Below are 20,865 nucleotides of genomic sequence, written 5' to 3' on the forward strand. Positions count from 1 at the left end.
TTCTACTCACCTTCTTTGCCTGTTTTGTGTCTTTTTTGTAATAAATATCTCGTTTTAATCTGTCTTTTGTTTTCTTTGCTCTTCCTTTGCTTCAACAGCTGCTTCAGAACAAATCATTATCTTTATTTATAACAACGCACCTGCTCCCACTTCTGTGCTATGTCACTTGTCATTTTGACTCTCAATTACCAAGAAAATTAAGTTTTGTCAATTTACAAAACAAAAACCCAAAACTATATTGGAATTGTGAGTACTGACCAGGTTTTGAGTTTTTAAATAGTATTGTTGTCTTTTAAACTCATCTCTTACCATGTATTTTTGATAATTTGATGATAATTAGTCCAAGATTGCTTAGTTGATCTGAAACAGGAAAGCAGAAAACCAGGGAATGATAACATTCATTCATTCTCTACCACTTATAACATTCAAGTAAAAAGACACATTTATTAGAAAAAACACTCACTTTTCTATTTATCTATTTACTACAAGAGTCTAATTTGATGTTTGCAGCCTGCTCACATTTACCTGTTTAGTTTGAATCAGGTGGGTTTTTTGTTGTGACTTTTCCCAGTCATGTGATTGTGTCTGTTTATAATCCCATGTGTAATCCCTAACCCTGCTGTAATCCTGAGTAGAACAGTGCTGCTTGTCATCAACATTTCTCCTCAAATACACCAAGCAATTTTCAATTTTCTTTATTTTTCCTCTCCTACCTTGTGTCTCCTTTCCTCCTGTGTGCTTCCTTTCCTCCCTAGAGTCCTAAAGTAATAAATAGCAAACAGTATGTAAACTGTATGTATCTTAAAACTAGTAAAAGCACATCTGAAGTTCACCAAATTATACTTTCTTTCAATCTAAAAAATTGTACCACGCTCCTCTGTTTCTTAGGATTTGACGAAGGGAGCTGGTCAAACGTGGAGTAAACCTGTGGAGGAAGAGGAGGATGAAGAAGAAGACGATGTCGATGATGAAGACGAGGTGGAGGTGGAGGAAGAGGGTGAGGAGGAGACGTCAGCAGAGACGGAAGAACCGCCCTCGCAAAGTTTGGAGGATTTGACAGCGAAACCAGCGGAGGTTTACAGACCTGAATCCAGCACAAGATACTGATGCTTTATTTTTAACACTGAATCTAACGAGTAACTCTGGATTGTTCTAGAAGCTGGAAGAACTCAAAGATGAATCAGTGCCTGATGGAGAGCAAAAAGGTTAGATTCTCCTTTTTTTAATGGTATCTTTTGTCCTCTAGTGTAACTATAACTAGTTAATTAAACACTATAGGGTTTGGGTGAGCGGGTTTAACTATTGCAGGAAACATTGATTCCAGTTTTCACCTTCGATTTGGTAAAAGTAAAAAATCTAAAAACTATACAAAGACAAAAGCTAAATGTCTGATTTCAACAGCAGCCGACGTCACGGAGAAGCCTGAGGCGGCTGGAGAAGAGAGGGCGACGAGTGACGACGCCAAACCAGCCAATGGGACGACAGACAGTAACTCGAAGAGCCAATCAGGCTCCAACAAAAAGGTAGAAACGCTGAGCGACACTCAGAAAAAGTGAAGGTAGAGAAGGAGAAGGAAAGATTAAAGGAGGTCAACGTTTAAGGTGCTCATAATTCAGGCTTCCCACGGATCCTTGAAGTCCTTAAAAGGTTGTAAATTTGCCCTAAATAGACATGGGGTCATTGAAAGTGCTTGAGTTTAAGTTGATATTTAGGTAAATGTCTCCCTCATCTGTTACAACGCCACCTACTGGTCCTTGAATTTGATATCAACCAAGGTGTGGGAACCCTGGTAATTGCATGTTAAAAATGATGCCATGGAGGAGGATCTTCGGGGTCTTCAGGGTCTGTTCATATCATCTTTTCCACAGCAAATCTACGTTGCGAGCTTAAAGTTTCATATCTTCTGCATAATTTACTTGTTAATCCACAGCATCCTGGACAGTCCTCTAACCCCAGTCTGTCCTCCTCCTCTCAGCTCTCCATCTTCAGACGATTGTCCTCCTCCAGGTCGAAGCAGGCCAATGGCAGGGACCAAGCCCCGGCCGAGGGCACCGTCAGTGGGAATACAGGTGCTACTCCCGGGAGCAGCAACGCGGGGACAAGCCGAGGTGAAGCACAGCCCAAGTCTCTGCCCTCTGGAGCCAGAGGGCCCCGCTCCGGTGCCTGCACGGTGCTGTGACTCCAGATGCAGTCGCGTCTAAACTCTCAGGTGACGTCAGTTGCTTTTGCAAAATGTCAGACCAAAGTGTGAAACCTTCATTAGCAGCTACTGAGTTCTGCTGTGCTTCCATTTAACACAATCAGCGTCGCCCCGGCTCCTCTGCGGGGTGTTTAAAATTCTGCTGGGACGAGCAGTCAGACGCTGAGGCAGATTCACATCTCACTCCAAACGTGGCGAGATTTAGTCTGTGACAGCTTCAGCTTGGATTTAACGGCAGTTAAAACCGACTATAACTAAGATGCATACTCTCATTGGCAAAGTCTGGGAGGGCTTTAACTATCGACTCGTTATTTTTCATTATTTGATGAATTTTTGTGCGTAAACGTAAACAAAATCAGTTCAAACGAAGGTAATATCACATCAGGTGTGGAAACCATCATTTGTTCAATTGCACATGCATTTCTGTCGATGGCAAATAACTGCTCTGAATCTAAAGCTGACGTATAAACAAAGAGTGCAGCTTTGAAACCCAACAACCACTAAACTGTAACCACTATCTGTTCACAAGTGACCTACAGCTGAGCCTCTCATCCACCAGTATGACCTGTTTTTACTCGTACTCAACTATTGTTGAGGTCCAGCTGCTGAACCTTACAGCGTGTGTGTGTGTGTGTGTGTGTGTGTGTGTGTTTTAAACTGTGAGAAAAGATGTAAATATTCTTATTTATTGTGAAACGGTCCTCGAGCACATTTGCACTTTTGATGTGACGATGTTTGCATCGTTTGTTTTTATTCCGACATGATAATCTCGTTTTACTCCGACTCTCCTGTCTCCTGTTTTTTAACACTTTTGAATTTATTTTGTGATATAAAGTAAAGACTTTTGATAGAAAACTGAGCGGTTGTCATTGTTTTTGTGAGGCTACGCGTCATGACTCGGCACTTTTTTTACTTTCATTGTACATGACCATGGAGTTAACCACTGTTAGTTTTTATTTTATTTTATTGTATGTTATTTCCTGGGCTTTTCAACAGAATATAAGTAAAGAAAGTAAATTCAACTTCACTTGGTATAACATAAATTAAAATAAACGGATTTCGAAATAATAATGAACTTTTTCTTCTCACTAGTAGTCGTTTGCCGTCCTCTCTTCTGTGTAAGTGAGAACAAAACAGGTCCTAAAGATACACAACAATTCATAAGAAAAACCTAAGAAAGAAAGAAAGAAAGTCAGAATTATGACTCCTTTTCTCAGAATTCTCTTTTTTTATTATGTATTTTTTAAAGTTTGTTTCCATATAAGATATAAAAAAATAGCTGAATTCACCTTTAAGGGAGCCATTTTACCTACCATCACAAGTTTGGCTTTAAATGTAAATGTGTTCTGTCCAATCTGGATAAATGAACCTCAATTAATGATAACCCAATTAAAAAATCTAAAGAAACAACAGTAGGTGGCGACATTACGACGCAAGGATGTAATTTACCTTGAAGAACAAAAAGAAGACGAAGAAGAAGTGGAGAAGTTTCATTACGGTAAGTTCATTAGTTCTGTCTACAAACTGGATTCGTGCAACGTCCTGAGCTTTTACATCACACATCAGTAGGACGTGTTAATTGAATATATATATATATATATATATATATATATATATATATGTTTTCATTAAACTTATCCTCAGTTAGTATGTTTGGCCATTTAAAAACAAAACAAAAAAAACGTTGGGTCCAGGAGGACCTTCTAGAACTTAGCATCAGAAGTTAGCTAGTTTTTTTGTTGTTCCAGTAATGGCCTTAAAAGCAGTAAAATAATTATGTACTAATTAATTATGCTCTTAACATAATTTACTGTATATAGTGAACTTGTTTGCAGTAGTTTGTCATCTTTATAAAGTGGGACCCAGCAGTTTTATGACTTCGGTCAAGGTAGCTGACGCTGAATTTTAACGCGCTTTTTTGTACAAAGGATTTTACGGTAAAAAAAAAAAAAAGATCCAATGACTCAGGCAGATTTTTTAAAGACATAAACATCCGGTTTTCAAAATAAAACACTTGAAAGTACCGTGTCTGAGGGCACGTGTAACAGCACATTTTTCAATTGGAAAAATAATGAAAATATGTTTCAGAGAACTAATAACTAGACTTTGTGCATCTGTATAAAGGGAGATGTCTGAAAGTTCTGAATAAGAATGAAACAGTTGTCTCCAGCACATTTATGTCTACTAGCATTCTGTAAATCAGACATTTTTACTGTACAGTTTTAGAGAAATTACAAGTTAAAAGTCCCAAATGTGTTCATTTTAATCGAAAAATTATCAACTTTGAGATAAAGTACCATAAGTTCTTGACAAGACTGACTAGGTTGTGTCCAGGATATCTATGACTACTAGCATACTGTAAGACAGACATTTTTAATTTCAAGTTAAATGACCACAGTGTTTTATGGGACCTTAACAATATGTTGAACAAGTTAAATATCTGGAACTTATTATTCCTCTGAATGGGCCTTTTTTGTTCTTATCACAGTCGGGGAAAGCGCAGGTGTAAAAAAATCACATTAACGATGGCTGAGTTCCTGAAGAAGCCATTTTTATTTTTATTGTCTTAAGTAATAGCTGTGATTTTGCTGCTAAAACATAAATATCATCGTCCATGAGCAGCCTACATGGCCTTTTTTTTTTTACCTTCAGTGCCGATCTGGATGGTGCTGTTGGATCTTCATCCGACTCTTTAGTCACAGCCACCAGAGGAACCTCACACAGGAAGATGACATTTCTCCTGATTCCTCTTGAATGAAAAGATCCTCCAGATCCTGCACTGACATCTCCAACCCATGCTCTGCAAAGGTGAGTACAGAGGTTTAAATCAGGGAACTTGCGATTTCTCCTTAAAGACACTAGATGGCGGCAAAGTACAAGCTCATCTCCAGGTGGATCACTTTCTGTAAGAGCCAAGAAATGTAAGATATCGTCAAAATGTAAATTTCCATGGTGATGTACCCATGTAGACTCCATTGAATTGAGGTGTGTGTTAATGTAATATGTTGTCAGTCAGTTTTCATGCACCTCCAGCGAACAGGAAGTGGTATTTCACATGCGTCACATTTGTAGTTACCTCTGTGCTTTAAATTCAAGCTCAGTGCAGATGTGTTTGTGTGTAAAAGTCCAATAAATGGTGCGAGATAATCAGTTTTATTTTGCTGCTGACACAGATTGAATGAAATGGATAAATAAGGATTTTTCTGAGGCGTTTTGTATATTTCACTTTTGATAAATCATCCATTTTACCTACTTAATCAAATTTTAATATCTCTGAAATACTGATGATCTAGTCAGGAAAAACAATTGTGCAAGCGCTGCACTTCTGTGACCTTTCTGCATCGGAAAGAGGAAGCGTTGCTGAATGTAAACTTTCCCTATCAATGTGGAACTGAAAACATCAATAACATTTGACAGTGAGATCTAATTAAGAGAGAGGGAGGAAGTCTGGACATTAATTGGACGTCTCGTGAAGCATTTTGATCCCAGGATGAGACGTTTGTTATCGCACAGAGGCGAGTGGAAAGCGTGTCAAAGCGCACGTACGCACCGGAGAGCGTACAACCACATCCCTCCATCTTAAACTTGATCTGTGCTTTGATAGAGAAGAGTGACAAGACCCTGAGAATGAAAAGATGAGAGAGAGAGAGGTGACCTCTGACATGTTAGCTCCTCCCCCTCCTCCCTGCAACCTGCAAACACGCTGGGAACAACAACAGGGGATTCTGGGAAAGACGGGAGGAGGGCTTTCTCTTAATATAAACACCACAAGTGTGTTTGAGTGTAAGACAGAGAGGAGTCCACGTCTTCAGGCACTTTTTTTTTATTATTAATAAGACAACTTGCAGGTTTTGTTGTTGTGCAGGTTGTGGCATTTGTTGTTTTAAGATTTAGTGTAATTTTCCTTTAAAGAATATCATGAGCAGCATCTTTGCACATTTTGACATTGTTATTTTGTATAATTAGTCAACAAAACACGTTTAAGGAAATTACTTGACACACAACAGTCTCATCTCGACGTATATTTAGCAGTTTTTTTGGTTTATGATGCATAGAATATGCACAGAAATGTACCAGTTGATTGTCTTGTTCATGGGACAGTCGGTTTCAGGGTTTTTCTGCCCATGGATGTTTTGACAGGACATACAGCTGTCAAAACATGCCATCTTCATGTTATGAGACAGTCTAAATACATTTTAAATAAGCCTAATTTCTAAGATATTGTTCTTGTTTTGACTGGCGAACTATCCAGGGTGTCTATCGCCCTCTGTCAGCTGAGATTGGCACAGCAACCCCCGCGACCTTCCTGTGCAGGATAAAGCGGTATAAGAAGGGTGGATGGATGATGGATGATGTTCTTATTTTGCCTAAAAAGTAACCGTTTTGCATGAGAAATTAATCTAATTTAAAGAAAAACTGTCTAATTTTGACTTAATAGGTATTAAGGCTTACTTTAAGCTTTAATTACCAGTAGAAAGCTAAAAAAAAGTGGTTTTGACAAGACATTAAACTGTCTAGACTGCTTTTCAAGAAAGTAGAATAATCCTAATTTCAAACTGTTCTTATTTTGCCTAAAAAGTCAAAGTTTTGCATGAGAAAATAATCAAAAATGTAAAAATGTAATCTAACTTTCTCTTACTACAAGATTACAGCTTTAATTATCAGTAGCAAGATAAAATGACAAAACTGCTGCTGGTTGTATGGTTGTATGTTTTTAAATTTGTGTTAGACCGGCGTGTGTCCAATTTGCTCTCTCATCACCCTCCTCTTCCTCAAATATACTTCACATACACAAACTTTTGTTGTTATTTGTTTCATTTCCGAAGCAATCACATACCCTGGTGTATGTAGTAGAACAGTATTTTCTGATTTTCCTCCTAGTACCTCCCAAGGACTTGTTTTTCAGAGAGAAATTCCTCCTCTTGTTTACATTTAATCATAAGTTACTCTTCGCAGCAGCGCTGTTAAGACCTCAGAGCTACACCGTGTGTTTACGCTGATGCTCCGCACGTTTAATGAAATTCTAATATCGCGTGTAAACTCAAGCACCTGCATTTTCTGCTCCGCTCCACTCACTCCAATCCAGACGTTTGCCTTTAAGTTAAGGCCTCGCGTTGTCTCTGTCGTGATAATGAGACTCAGATGTTGTGTTGGATGCATTTTTGCTTTATTTTTCACGATCAGAAACAGATGTGGAGAGAAAGTCTCCCTGTGCACGCACAGAGCAGAGGGACAGTCAAACGTCTCTTTTTGTTTTTATGCAGTAGCTGGATTTTTATTTGTTTTCTCATTTTAACTAACCACAAAGTATGGGGTCCACATAATCTGTGAACCACATCTTAGAAAATGTGTTTGTATTTAATATTTAAGTTTTAGCAGGTTTTTAGCAGGAGTTGATGAGGAAGAGACTCAGGGCAGTAACAGAAGCAGAAGTCATGAAAACATTGCAAATGGGAAAGTGCATATACTTAGGATTAGTTATTTACTTATATAGGATTGGGGCCATGTGTGAAAATTGTTTGGAAACAACATTTTCTCAGAATAATTGAATCAAATTATCCTTAATCACAGAATTATGTCCAAAAAAATCTGACTTTGACAAAAAATTCTTGAGTTCTGAGATTAAAGTCAGGATTCTGAGAAAGAAACATCAAAATCCTGAGATTAAAGTAAAAATGTTGCTTTTTTTCCCCTCAGAATGAAAATTGATTTTCTCATGAAAATACTTTTTTCACAGAATTCTCTGAAGAATCTCAGAATATCTTTTATGCTAATCCACAAAAGGACATCAGTTGAAAATAATATGCGAAAAACAAAACAGATAAAATATAATATTGTCATGTAAAATATTGCGATATTTCACTATTAAATTGTTTGGATTAGGTCCTAATCTGTACGTCCTGCTTCAGACTTTTTATCACCTGTAGGCTGCGCTGAACCAGTGACCTGACGATGATGATGATGATGACAGTGGACTGACGTTTAATGCCACTTCTGTCGAGTGTTGACGTCATGTAAAGAGCTTTAGAGACAGATATACGTATATAAATCACATACGATCACACACACGTGACAGATGTGGGATGCCTTTGCGATACCAGGTCGCCGCTGGCAACCATCTGCCATGCATGCTGACCCGTCACTGCACTTGTTCTCTCTCTGTAACGCTTTCACTTCAACCTTTTTTTTGCTTCTGTTCTCACTCCTGTCTCACAGTTTCCTTCAATTTCCTTCGACATGTGGAGAGTGTTTTTGGAGAGTGTGGTTTGTATGTGTCTGTGTTCGTGTGTGTGTGTGTGTGTGTGTGTGTGTGTGCGCGCCCCACAGGCAGCATGTGTTCAACCTAACCCCCAAACACTTGTCAGTCATGTGCTCACGAAACACAAATACTCCCATACAGCTGCTCATTATCTAGCCCAGTGCAGTTAGTTGACCTTAATTAACTGATGTCTCTAATTAGTGGCAGGTTACTTAACAAGTGTGTTGGCCTTGTGTGTGTGTGTGTGTGTGAGACACACAGCCACATAATAAGGTCCTATGGTGATGTCCCTGTCGTGTACTATAAATCATTTTGAGTGAAGACGGTAGTCTAAAGTTAGTAGAATAATGTTAGATTTAGTTTAGGTTTGACGTTTGGGTGATATGTAGACCGTTAGTGGTCAGACTTTCAGAAAATGAATCAAAACGGAATTGTTTTACCATTAAAAGCTGATTTATTTTCATGTCCTCTTTTATAAAAGAAGACATGGTCCAGAAGCTGAAGGAAGGACGAGCATTTACAGTTTTTTTGACGTCCAAAGCAGCAGCAAATTATTCAAAATACAAAAAAACTGAAGCAATAAAGTTATTTTTCAGTGGAGATTTTTAAGTAAACATGACCCAAGAAGGATCAGATGCATTCATTCAGTCACATCCATAATTATTAACTCTAATAAAAACATTATTGATAATCATAATTATTGTCACTGTTTGAAAATGAAATACTATATTGAAGAAGTTACACAGAGGGAGAAACTTCCCACTTTACTCAACTCAACTTATATTGAACTTTGCTTGCTATTTCCCTGCTTTCCTGAATAAAAATAACCACCTCACACACACACACACTACATGATGATATTTGCACTCTGGTTTCCAGCTTGTTTTGCCTCCCAAACTGAGGAAACATTTTTGGCCAAACCATTCATTAAGATTTTGAATTGTTACACCTAAACGGTATCGCAGCTCCTTTGTGTAATTTTAATCATTTCTGTCTCACATCGTGCATCACAGGGGCAACCTTTGTGTAATATCAGTGTCAGAAAGTGTAGTGATGATAGATCATACTCAGATTTCAGAGTGCAGCAGAGATTTCTCTCAGGCATCCGCTGCTTTCCATTCATGTCACACCAGATTACTAACGAGGTTAAAACTGGCATTGTCCTGATTGAGGTTCACGTCGATCATATTCATTCTAACATCCGTTCATTTGTCCTGAATCCTCAGGTGTGATCGAGGAAAGCGTGGACACATTCCTCAAGTGCAGGAACACGAGCTGTCTTCAGGACGGTGACGTCATCTGATCCACTGAAGTTTAAGGTAATTTTTTACACTAATCAGCGCTCATTTGTTCATTTCTTTGCAGCCACAATCTTAACTATGGATGTGTGTCTGTGTCTGTCTCTTTACCCACAAACAGTGGCCAAAAATGTCCTCACAAAGACAGGTTTCACAATTTGTCCCCACAGTCTGTTATGGACATGTTCATTTGTGGTTTTAGCTGTTGTGCGTTGGGAGTTAAATTACAAAGCGACTACTTATTATAGAGGAAATATTCCGTATAGATGTTGCTGACAGATACCGTAAGTCATCCAGAGGAAAAGGAACGCTTTTTACTGTAATGTTTTTGTCGTTCATTAAAAAAAACGAAACGAAACTCAGATAAAACACACATGCAGAAGATGGTGGAGACCAAAACAGAGCGAGTAGTAGCAAAACTTCTCCATTGATAATTTCCTATGGCTGGCCTCCAAACACACACACACACACACACGCACACTTATGTCGTCATTATTGCTCTTGGCAACACCTGAGGGAAAACGTGCTCACACACACACAGGTTTGTGCAGCCTTATCCCCAACTTTAACCACAACCAGTGAATACTCTAACTTTAACCTTAACTTAACCACAATTCAAATCTTAATCCTAAACTTAACCAGTTCCTCCTTGTCAGGAAAAGTAGTCCATGAGATATAAGGCATTTTCTTACTCATCATCAGTTCACCTAAATACCCCTTAGCTATATCCCAATTCTAACCCTAAAACCAGGCCTTAACTCCAGAAAAAGCCCCTTAAAGTTGTGAGGAATGACATGATGTCATTATTCCTCCAGCGGCAAACGTACACACACATTCAGTACATACTGATGTCCGTGTAAATCTAAGCGTGTGTGTGTGTGTTTCCAGTGTGTGCAGGACAGGAGAGCAGACAGACGACGAGAGGCACCGATTATAGTTTTCTTTCTTTCCTCCTCTCTTGAAAAAACACTTCTTTCCCGTGATCCGATCGCCATGGTTACCTCAACACCTGTCACATGCAGCCCCCGTTCTAAAATTAGTTACTTTTCAACTGTGTAGTCTGGTGGGAAGGTGAAAAGCTTCATCATCTCCTCTCCTCGTCCTCCTCCTCCTCCTACAGCAGCAGCTGTTTCTCTGGCATTTTGAAGCTCTTGTAAAAGGGCACGTGGTTATGACAACTTGACAGTATTCACTTTAGTCTGAATTTGCCGCCGCCGCTGCCAGGAACGGAGAGGCCCGTGTGAGATGTTGTCCTTTGAACTCGGTCCCAGCGCAGCGCTGAGAAACACAGCTGCTGGCGAGGCGTCTTACATTCTTTATTCCCATAAAAAAGAGGTCAGCGTGACATGAATCAGGGATATTTCTGCCTTTCTTTTTCTTTTGTGAATAGATTTGAAACTGTGAACGGAAAGAGGTGCGACTGAGAAGTGGCTGAAGTGCTCTTTGTGATTTAATCTCTGACAAATCTCTCCTAATCCCAGAGTGTGAGAGTTCAGCAGAAAAGATACAATCGCAATGTGATATTTATTTCTTTAGTTGTGACACACAGTGCACAGGTAAAAAAAAAAAAAATACACAGAAAATAACAATATAGGTAATAAAAAAGGGCCTGAAAACCTTATTTTATTTTTGCTTTTACTTTTAAAGTCTCACAAAATTAAAAGATACAAACTTAACAGACAGATTGTATGGTGATGTGTGTATAAGATTTTTTTTGTCTTGTTGGTTAAATTATTATTTTTTAATTGGATTTCTTTGTATTTTTTTAAATTAAAAAATTGCAGCTCCAGGGTTGGGGTTAGAAGAATTCTGGGTAATGTAGGAAAGCTATACAGTAGAGAAGAAAGGGCCATACAGAAGAAAAAAGACAATGAAATCGTAATATTACAAGAATAAACTAATATTATGAGGGATAAAAGTGGTAATATTAAGATTTTTTTCACTTTTTCAGTCCTATTGGCCTCCGTCCACAAGATGTGACAGATAATTCCGTCGTTGCCGCGATTAACTGCAATGCCATACGTCTTCAGAGTCGATACGCCATAAAGCACTGGCTCTCTGGAGACTTATTTATCAGTCTAATCGTTGCCTGAGAAACTATAAAACCTTTTTTGAAAAGCAAGCGACTCCTATGTCCTGATACCGACGCTAATGTGACAAAAGATGATCAAAGGCTTCCTTTTTTCCCCTTTAGTATTGCCCCAATTCCCCGTCATAGAAAGAATTATAGAAAGTGGGATTATTTTGTCCAGCCAGGTCACAAATGTCCATGCATTACATGTTCACGATGATTCGCGCATCTGTATTTGTCCTCCCTCCCACACATGGCATGCTTTACACAACGTATTTATGAGTGTGTGTGTGTGGTGTTATTTCATCGCGCTACGCCTCCCATATGATCTATTAATTACACGACGGTGAGATTGTTGCATAACGGGCTGCACACGTGCGCCCCGCTACATTCAGCCGAGGCACTTTGGCGATTCAGCCGCACACACGGATCACTCTGTGGCACGGCGTCAGAGGCGGGAATCAAGTGTTGCGTCATGTGAATCCAGAGCACATGTGCGCTCGATCGAGTAAACATCTCCTTATTCACATGCACCGTGATTTAGTGTGTGTGTGTTGGCATGAGTGAGTGAGTGCATCCAACTCTGACTGGCAGATTGCTTGCGATGAAATGTCAGCAGCTGACACTCTATGACACGCTGTCCTGCAGCTTTGTATCTCTGAATCATTGCATGCTTTCATGTGTGTGTGTGTGTGGGAAGATGTTGACAGGCGGGCAGACTGATGGAGGAAAGCTGGAGAGACAGCGGAAGTGGCAAAAATCCATCATTTTGCAACTCCTTTTTTTCCTCATCATATTGAATTAATTTCTCATCAAACACTCCTCTAAGAGTCGTCTGTAAGCGATTGGCTGTTCACTCCGTGTGACAGCAAACTCTAAAACCGTTTAGAGGGTCCAACAAATCCCGCCGTGATCAGACCGCTTTTCCTGAAACGGCTGATCTGCAGCAGCCGCTAATCCACAAATATACTGTATTTGTGGATTAGCTGTGAAACAAACGTGTTGAAATAAACGTCAGCACTCGACGAGAGCACAGACGTCCACCAAGGCTTCAACACTTTTTACATACAGCAACTGGAAATATTGCATTTTACATTAGCATTAAAAAATTTTAGGATTTTATTTCACAGCTTTGCCCATAATAAGAAATATATTATTGCTATGGTTGATGAAAAAACAGTCAAGTTTGAAAACATCGCCTCCTGGTGGTGACAGAAATTACAAAAAATTTCAATCTATTTACGATTCCGGGAATAACTTTTACAGAGATCATCGTATCAAGCTCAAAATTTGGTGAAAACACTCAAAACACATAGTAGATGATGCGTGCTGAATATGATGACAGATCGTTTAACGGTGTTGCCATGGCAACGATGCAAAGTCGGGTTTTTGCGACAAAAAAACAAACTGCTACAACTTTGCGAATCCTGGTCCAATCTGAACCAAACTTGCTAGGATTGACGATAGTCCGGCCCTGAAGACGACTATATGAAGAAAAAAAATACTTTTTTATAGATACTATTTTTGTAGTGGAAAACCAACCTGTGCCGCGCCATTCCAAGCCGTGCTGAGGCGAGCTGGGACCATAGTGGAAAAGGGCTGATGAGTGTAATACTAAGGATTTCTTGATTTTTTTTTTGTGATATCACTGGTTAGATTCTTAATCGAATTTTATAATCCAGATTGATCCGTCACAAACTGTAGACAGGAAGTTGCTCAAAGAAGGACAAATTTACGGACGTGAAGTGTATACAACATACATGTGTCATACATTGAGTGTTCAGTAAGGATGAATAAGCACCTAAAGTGTTGGAGTTTGTCATCGTTGCTCTTGGCACTGTCGTCGAAAGACAGTTTGGGATTGATGGGCAGACGGATGCGGACATTAGGGCTGGACAGCAGGCGGAGCGAGGACAGACAGAGAGAACAGGCTGAACGAGAGGACGGGATGGCAGGGACATGTCGGGGACAGCTGCACGAGAACAAATATCAGATGTGTGACGTAGATTCATCTAAATATTACCTCTGCTGAATGTTCTTTTGGAGCATTGGGACGTGGGATTAAATTGTCTAGGTTTGTGGATTATGGCCCAAGGAGGAAATGATTTGGGATATGAGCGCATTGTCTGGTGCTTTCTGTAGTTCAATGTTTACCTCCGTGTGAAATAATGTCATTATTCTCATTACTTCTCCCAAAAATATGCTTATTATTATCATTTGGATTTAAAAAAGATACATATTCCCACATGTTAACACAAAATATAGGAGCTTTTGTGCAGTAGACGCGAGATGTCCTTAAAAATCAAGCATCCTTGATGAATGAATGACATGATCTGATGTGATATGAAAGGCTGAATTAGCTTTAAACACTATTTCTAGCTGACAAAAGTAATAAAACAATACAAAGATAAGCGGAGAGCAAATGTTTGCTTTTCTTTCTAATTAACTGATTCTAATGATTCAGTTAAACTGAAAACAACTGCTTTTCAAGTCACGAGTTACTTGTTTGTGTGTGTGTGTGTGTGTGTGAGAAAGTCACAGCAGTTTCGTGCAGCCATGCAGTGGTGACTCCGCCCACCTAACCTAACCTAAACCGTGCCGTGCAGAGGCGAGCTGAGCTCGGACCATAGGTAGAAAAGGGGCTTAAGTGCCTAATCCTAACCCTAAAACCAGGTCTTGTCCCTAAAAAAGCCCTTTAAAGATGTGAGGAGCACCCAAATTGTCCTCAAATTGGACGCTAAACCCTCATCTTACCTTTTAACCCTGAAAAAGTACTTTAAAGACAAAATGTCCTCACAAAGACAGACAGGCTTTTTTGGACCTCATATATAATAATAACAAATGTCTGTCTGTGTGTGTGTGTGTGTGTGTGTGTGTGTCTGTGTGTGCGCGCATCTGTAGGAATGGCTAGCTCTGCAGACGGGGTGTGGGTTGTTGTCATGGCAACTAAGTGATGGGGTTAAAATAGCAAGTGTGATTTTTTTTTTTTTTTTTTTTTAATATGTGTTTTTTGCACTTGAACCTCTCGAAGCAGGAGTGTGTTACAGTGTCACCAGTGACTCCGCATGTGTCAGTATGTGTGTGTGTGTGTCAGTGGAATGAAAGGATAAGGAGGAGAGGAAAAGGAAAGACAGAGGATCAGGACATTCTGTGCTTCAGTAAGACAGTTATTGATTTTTTTTTTAACAATCCAATCCCGCTGACCCCGGCGTGTGCCCCTATCTCCTTTTCTGTGTGTGTGACTCCAATGAAAACGTCCATCTCTCTCATCTCTCTCCCCCATTTCTCTGTCTCCACCATCATTAAAGAAGCTGCGATCTGTCCCCCAGGCCCCCCCCAGAGAGGCAGAGAGGAATCTGCTCGCCACTGCGTGTTTGCTTGTGTCCATGCATAATGTGCGACTCTACATCTCTGTAGTCTGACATGTTCCGACATTGGCTGTGAGAGGAGGCTGAATTTAAATCCAGGTTTTTCCTACAGCAACGAGCTCTAGCGAAGGATCTGAAAGTGTTCTAGTTTGTATTGTTGCATCATAGATCCTCTAGAGGCCCCCAGTGCAAATCCATTTCCAAATGTGTGTGTGTGTGTGTGTCTGTGGAAGAATCCATCTGCTCTTTGCTTGTTAAGATCAACCCCCAGGGACGTCTTCAGCACAAATCCTCTCCTTCTTGTTCTCTTTTACCAGAGAAGCAGAAGCTGCTGCTCCAGTCTGTGATTCTGCTCCTTCTTTAAAGGCTGTTTTTTTTTCACATTTAGATTTAAATAAAATTATATTAGTCTACATCAAAGCAGCCGAACACAGGATTTCTGTGGTGATCGACTTTAAGCCGGAGACCATGGATGCGTCTCCCCCCCACACCCACACACACACACACACACTCTACAAAAGTGAAGCCAAATAGTCATACATTTCTAGTAGAAAGAGTTAAAAAAATATATATATTAGTAAGTTTTTGGCTTAGCACATGTCTAGGGTTTATGTAGCAATGTAGCGGCCAGCCACCAGGGGGCAATATACTGTATGTGTCATATCCAATCCTTCCTTGCCTGATACGTGCAGCTTTATTCTCAGCTATCAGGATACTCTACGTCACCTTAAAGTATGAAAACATCGGCAAACTAACTCATAAGGTTTCAAAGGTAACAGGAATTAAAGGAGGATTGACATAATCTACACATATTCTGTTCCAGATAAGTGTTCAAGTGCAAACTGAGCATCCTCTGTGTGGCCCCCCCTGTTTGTTTGTGTTTTTTTTACATCGACAGTGAGGAGAAAATGACTCTCCAATGACTCTGGGAACATAGCGACCCAGACATAATTGCAGTCTATGTCGCTAAAGTCACAGTGGGGTGGTTTCAGGAGTTACCGCGGCGTTCATCCCCCCGCGCCTCGCATGTTTCGTGGATTGTGTCAACAAGAGACGTCGTAGTCAAACTTAAATGACAACATCGCTCCTGTGCAGTGATGTGCCCGTGTATGTCATGAAGAGGTATAAAATAAAATTATAAAAACGACTCCCACACGCATGAAGACTTAAATCTGTCCTCTGTGTTGTTTAGAGTTTGCAGATGCAGCTGCACACACTTCACCTCCTCTGCTGTCTTTATAAATCCACACACACACACACAGCGTCATGCTAAGAGTGCAGACAGGACAGCTCTCCCCTTGTGCACGAGACCTTGTTGCTAAGCAACACTGGCCTATGTCAAGGTGTCCCTGCATGAAAGATCAGGCTCTGGGAACACAGAGTGTGTGTGTGTGTGCTTGTATTTGTATCTTTGTGGGGGACATTTTGTCAAATTTGAACCCTAACCCATTTTTAAGGGTTTTAGTGTGAGGGTCTGGATTTAACTGTGATGCTTAAGGTGAGGTTAAGGGGCTAGATAATGTTTTATGTCTATGAGGCATCCTCACTAAGATATAAAAACAAGTTTGTGTGTGTGTGCGTTCTTGTATTTGTAGCTTTGTGAGGACCAAAAACTGTTATGTGAATATTTTTAAAACAGGCACTTTTATTTTGATGTTGTATTAAATACGGTAACAAAAAAACATTACTGCGATATAATTATGGGATATTGTGATGTGATTTTAAGCTGATTTCGGGCTCAGACAGGACGCTGAGTGGCCCCCAGGTCATTGTGGATTTTTCCGACAGCACAAACTATCGGGTAATTACGACAATCCGAAATGTGCTGAAGACCTTTAAGGGTTAGGCACTTTGTTGTGATGGTTGAGGTGAGGGTAAGAGACTAGGGAATGCATTATGTCTGTTAGGTGTCCCCTCTAAGATAGAGGAGACATCATTGTGTGTTTTTGGTGTCATCTGGCCTTAAGGCCTCGTCCCTGTACGATCTTTTCCCCCTCTTCATTCTTAAAAAGTAGTCTACGACGCCTGGTCCTTACAAGGTCAGTGTTTATGCCAGAACAAACACACACAGATCAAATAATAAGAGGTTGCAGCCCATAGTGAAAGAGATGAAGCCAATATATATCCCATTATAGCTCGTTCCCGATTCATTTTTCTTTGTCTTAAGCCATTCGTTAAAGTCCGGCCAGATGGAAGGTGGTGGAGACGTGGAAGGATAATAACGTGCAGATGAAATTGTAGCTACAGATATGACCTCATGTCAGTCTGATGAGTGTGGTCACGGGTGGAACTCGTGCACAGGAAACACTTTTGTTTCTGATTTGTTTGAATGAAAATCAAAGAATCAAAGTCTGAGAGACACAAAAGTCAAACATGTGGCAGCAGTGCACTCATCGATTGATGCCTGAAACAATGTACATGTTCTCATCCTCCCTACATCTCTCTTTCTCATTCCTCTAATTGCAGCCGTAATCCTTCACCAGATTAGAGGCATATATGTGTGTGTGTGTGTGTGGTCTGAATGAACCATGCACAGATTTCTCAGAGATTGAGATTACTGTCATGGGTTAAAAGCAAAAGGATCCAAATCCAATTTTACTCACACTGCCTATGTTTATTCAGCTGATCATTTCCTCCACGACAGAGACTCTGCCTGGTTGATTGTCCTATTCTGACAGTTTTGATACAGCCTGATGAATTAGCTGCGTCTCCTGCCTCTTTAGATTGACGCTGACGTCAGTTTTCCTCTGATATAAATGAGGAAATGTCAATCTGGTAAAGAATGGAGTTTGTGAGCTAAAAATCGTGACTTTTTCTGTTGTGTTTCTCTCGTGGTTGTCATGTGCCATAACTGTAAGCCAAAGCACATTTACTTCGAAATTCAGCGAAAATATCAACGTTAATAACATAATTTGCGATGTCATGATTACTTAACAGTTGTTTTGAGAGAAAATATGATTTGCTGGTGGGATTTAGCAGTGAACGGCTGATGAATACGGTTAATAGCTGCTTTTTGTTGTTGTTGTTTCATTTTAGGTAAAAGTGTCGTTTTGCTCAAGGAAACCAAGGCAGCACAAATGTTGTTGTTTTTTAATTACAGCCTGTTACTGTGGGCGTTTGTCTGTTAGTAAAGCTGTGATGACAATGACTCAGCGATACTGTATAGGCCTTAATAATGACAAACAGATCATTATTTTTGACCTGTCGCTAACGTCTCTCACTTGTTTCCAGTTTTTGGGGACTGGTCACTCCCAGGTTCTGGTTTCCCCTCGAAGGATTCCTCACTGCTTCCTTCTGCAGATAATGTCCTCATTGATTTAGAACTCACATTTTTGGTGTTTTTGTTCTCTGTGGGGATGAAACACGACCTCATGCATTACTAAGTGGCATTAGAGTCATTTCATTTACACTGATCTGAATTCATTATCGTAGCTGGATCTTGAAAGCTTAATTTTATTTTATTTTTTTTTTTTACCACCCAAAGCTTTTCATGTGTGAAACTTCAGCTGAAAATAATGGCATTAAGCTCTTCAGCGCCTCGTCCTCTCAAACCGAGCTGGACGAGTGCTCTTATACTGTTTTGACACATTTCCATTGGTAACTCACTTAATTTTTGAGGAAGTGAGTAAAACATAGGATGAAAAGGGGGAATTGGAGAGAGCAATTCAGCGAAAATCTGACAGAAATGATGTCCTAAAAACCCATCCATCCATCTGGTTGGCTCATCGTGGTGAGCCAATGACAAACGTAGTCATTTAAATGCACTAAAAAAACATTGGATTAGTTGGACAATATTGACGGCACCCCATGGCCAAGAGGAAAGGGATTAGGCTCGTAACCGGAAGGTTGCCAAGGGCTTGGGTGCCCCTGAGGAAGGCACCCAATCCCCCATTGTTGCCCACTGATCCTGGCTTGTGTGTGCTCACTACTGATGTGAAAAAGGGATGCGTTTCCACTAGCGATAGTACCTGGTACTTTCTTTAGTGGCGAAGGTTCCAAGTGAGCTGAAGCGCCAAGCTGCCGGCCACTGATTGGTCAGAGTGCCGTCACAGGAGTTGTGACAGCCGACACAAGAGTCAAGGCGAACAATGCCGAACTGTAGATCAGTTAAAAAGACTTCAAAATCTTAGAAACGTGGCTTAATCTCCAACAATTACCAGGGGAAATGTCTAAAATCTCAATATTTAACAGAGGAGTCTAGCGTATTTAGTGACCATGTCAGACGGAGTCTGTTTCATGCAGCCGTGCAGTGATGACTCCGCCCACGTTGAGCAGGTACTATTTTTGTATTGGAAAACCAACCTGTGCCGTGCCGTGCCGCACTGCACTGCACTGTGCCGTGCCGCACCGTGCCGTGCCGGGACCATAGGTGGAAAAGGGCCATTATTGGTGTGTGTGCAAAAAATACTTTTCTTTTTGTTTTACAACAACAACAAAACAACATCTCTTTTGGTGCTTTCATCGTCATGGCGTTAGTTTTATACAGGAGAACGCCGATGGTGTAGATGTGTTCAACACAGTGTGAGGATGAATCACAGGTGTGTGCGTGCGTGTGTGTGTGTGTGTGTGTTTCTTCTGCCACAACGTAACACATAAACCAGTGAACTATAGTGGACGACAGGCGCCCAGCGGGATTTGAACCCTTAATCTTGCCATTGTTAGTACCTTGTTCCACCCACTGAGCAGAACCTGGCTCTGATTTAGCTGTGTGTGTGTGTGTTACATCTCAGCCCCACAGCACAAATCACGCAACACCACATTGCTCATTCAAGGTGAATCATGTGTTATAGTTAGACACAGAAAATCAAGTTAAACTGACAGTTTGAAGCAGCATCTGTATGTCATGGAGGGGGGAAAGTAACTAAGGAAGGCATTTCTCTGATCCTTTAATTTTCTTCGGTTTATTTTTAGCCTCTTTCTCTGCCTTCATGGTGATTTCAGGGCTTTTTCAATGCACTGCACTTTGAGCATGATGTTCTTGCACATGCATCTTTGTGAGGACCAAACAAACCGAAATATCAACTATACCACAGGAAGTGAGAACATTTAAATATCTGGTTATGCATTAAGACTTGGTTTTAAGGTTAGGATTAGATTTGGGTTTAGAGTTCAGGGATAATGTTAGGTATTTACATATACAGATAGAATTGGATGATAGGAAATGCAAGCAAATAAAAGATGTATCTAAACCTTGGCACGAGAGGTGAGGTGTAATTTTAATTATTTGTTTAATTTTCTACACACTCCAGTCAAAAATCATCAGCTCCACTCCAATTGCACACCCTGGTATATACATTAGAACAGTATTTCTGAGTACCAAGCAGAGGAAGCTCGCGCACCACCGGTGGTTCACGTGCCTCAGTTTGAGAACCATGGATCTACAGTGATTTGTGTCATTTTGCGTGACCTATTTCTGTTCTTTTACTTGACAGATAAACAATGAAAAATTAGGTTTAAATTAAATAAATGACTGGAAAAGCACCTGGAGGATTGTGTCCAGTGGGAGGTGGTGTTGCTGTGGGAGGCTGCGTGTCTCTTATGTCAGAGACAGAGCAGGGTCTGTGTCCATGTAACCGTCACAGTCTGCCTTTCAAGGCTGTTGCTAGTGCAAATATTGGTGTTGTCACGTGTGTATTTGTGTGTGTGTGTGGTGAAGGCTTGTCATAGAC

The 20,865-nt window shown here is 40.3% G+C and overlaps 1 long non-coding RNA gene across 2 annotated transcripts; it reads left to right on the forward strand.

Annotated features, from left to right (window-relative positions):
- Positions 1-3,663: 3,663 nt before the first annotated feature.
- Positions 3,664-9,778, forward strand: LOC131455559 (uncharacterized). 2 transcript variants are annotated; one of them, XR_009239812.1, is made up of 3 exons: positions 3,664-3,698; positions 4,853-5,008; positions 9,686-9,778. It is a non-coding gene; the product is annotated as an uncharacterized LOC131455559 (long non-coding RNA). The 2 variants fall into 2 exon arrangements; XR_009239813.1 differs by lacking the exon at positions 3,664-3,698 and adding an exon at positions 3,725-3,765.
- The last annotated feature ends 11,087 nt before the right edge of the window (positions 9,779-20,865 follow it).

Source organism: Solea solea, chromosome 2 (genome assembly GCF_958295425.1).
Source record: "Solea solea chromosome 2, fSolSol10.1, whole genome shotgun sequence".
Classification (NCBI taxonomy): domain Eukaryota; kingdom Metazoa; phylum Chordata; class Actinopteri; order Pleuronectiformes; family Soleidae; genus Solea; species Solea solea.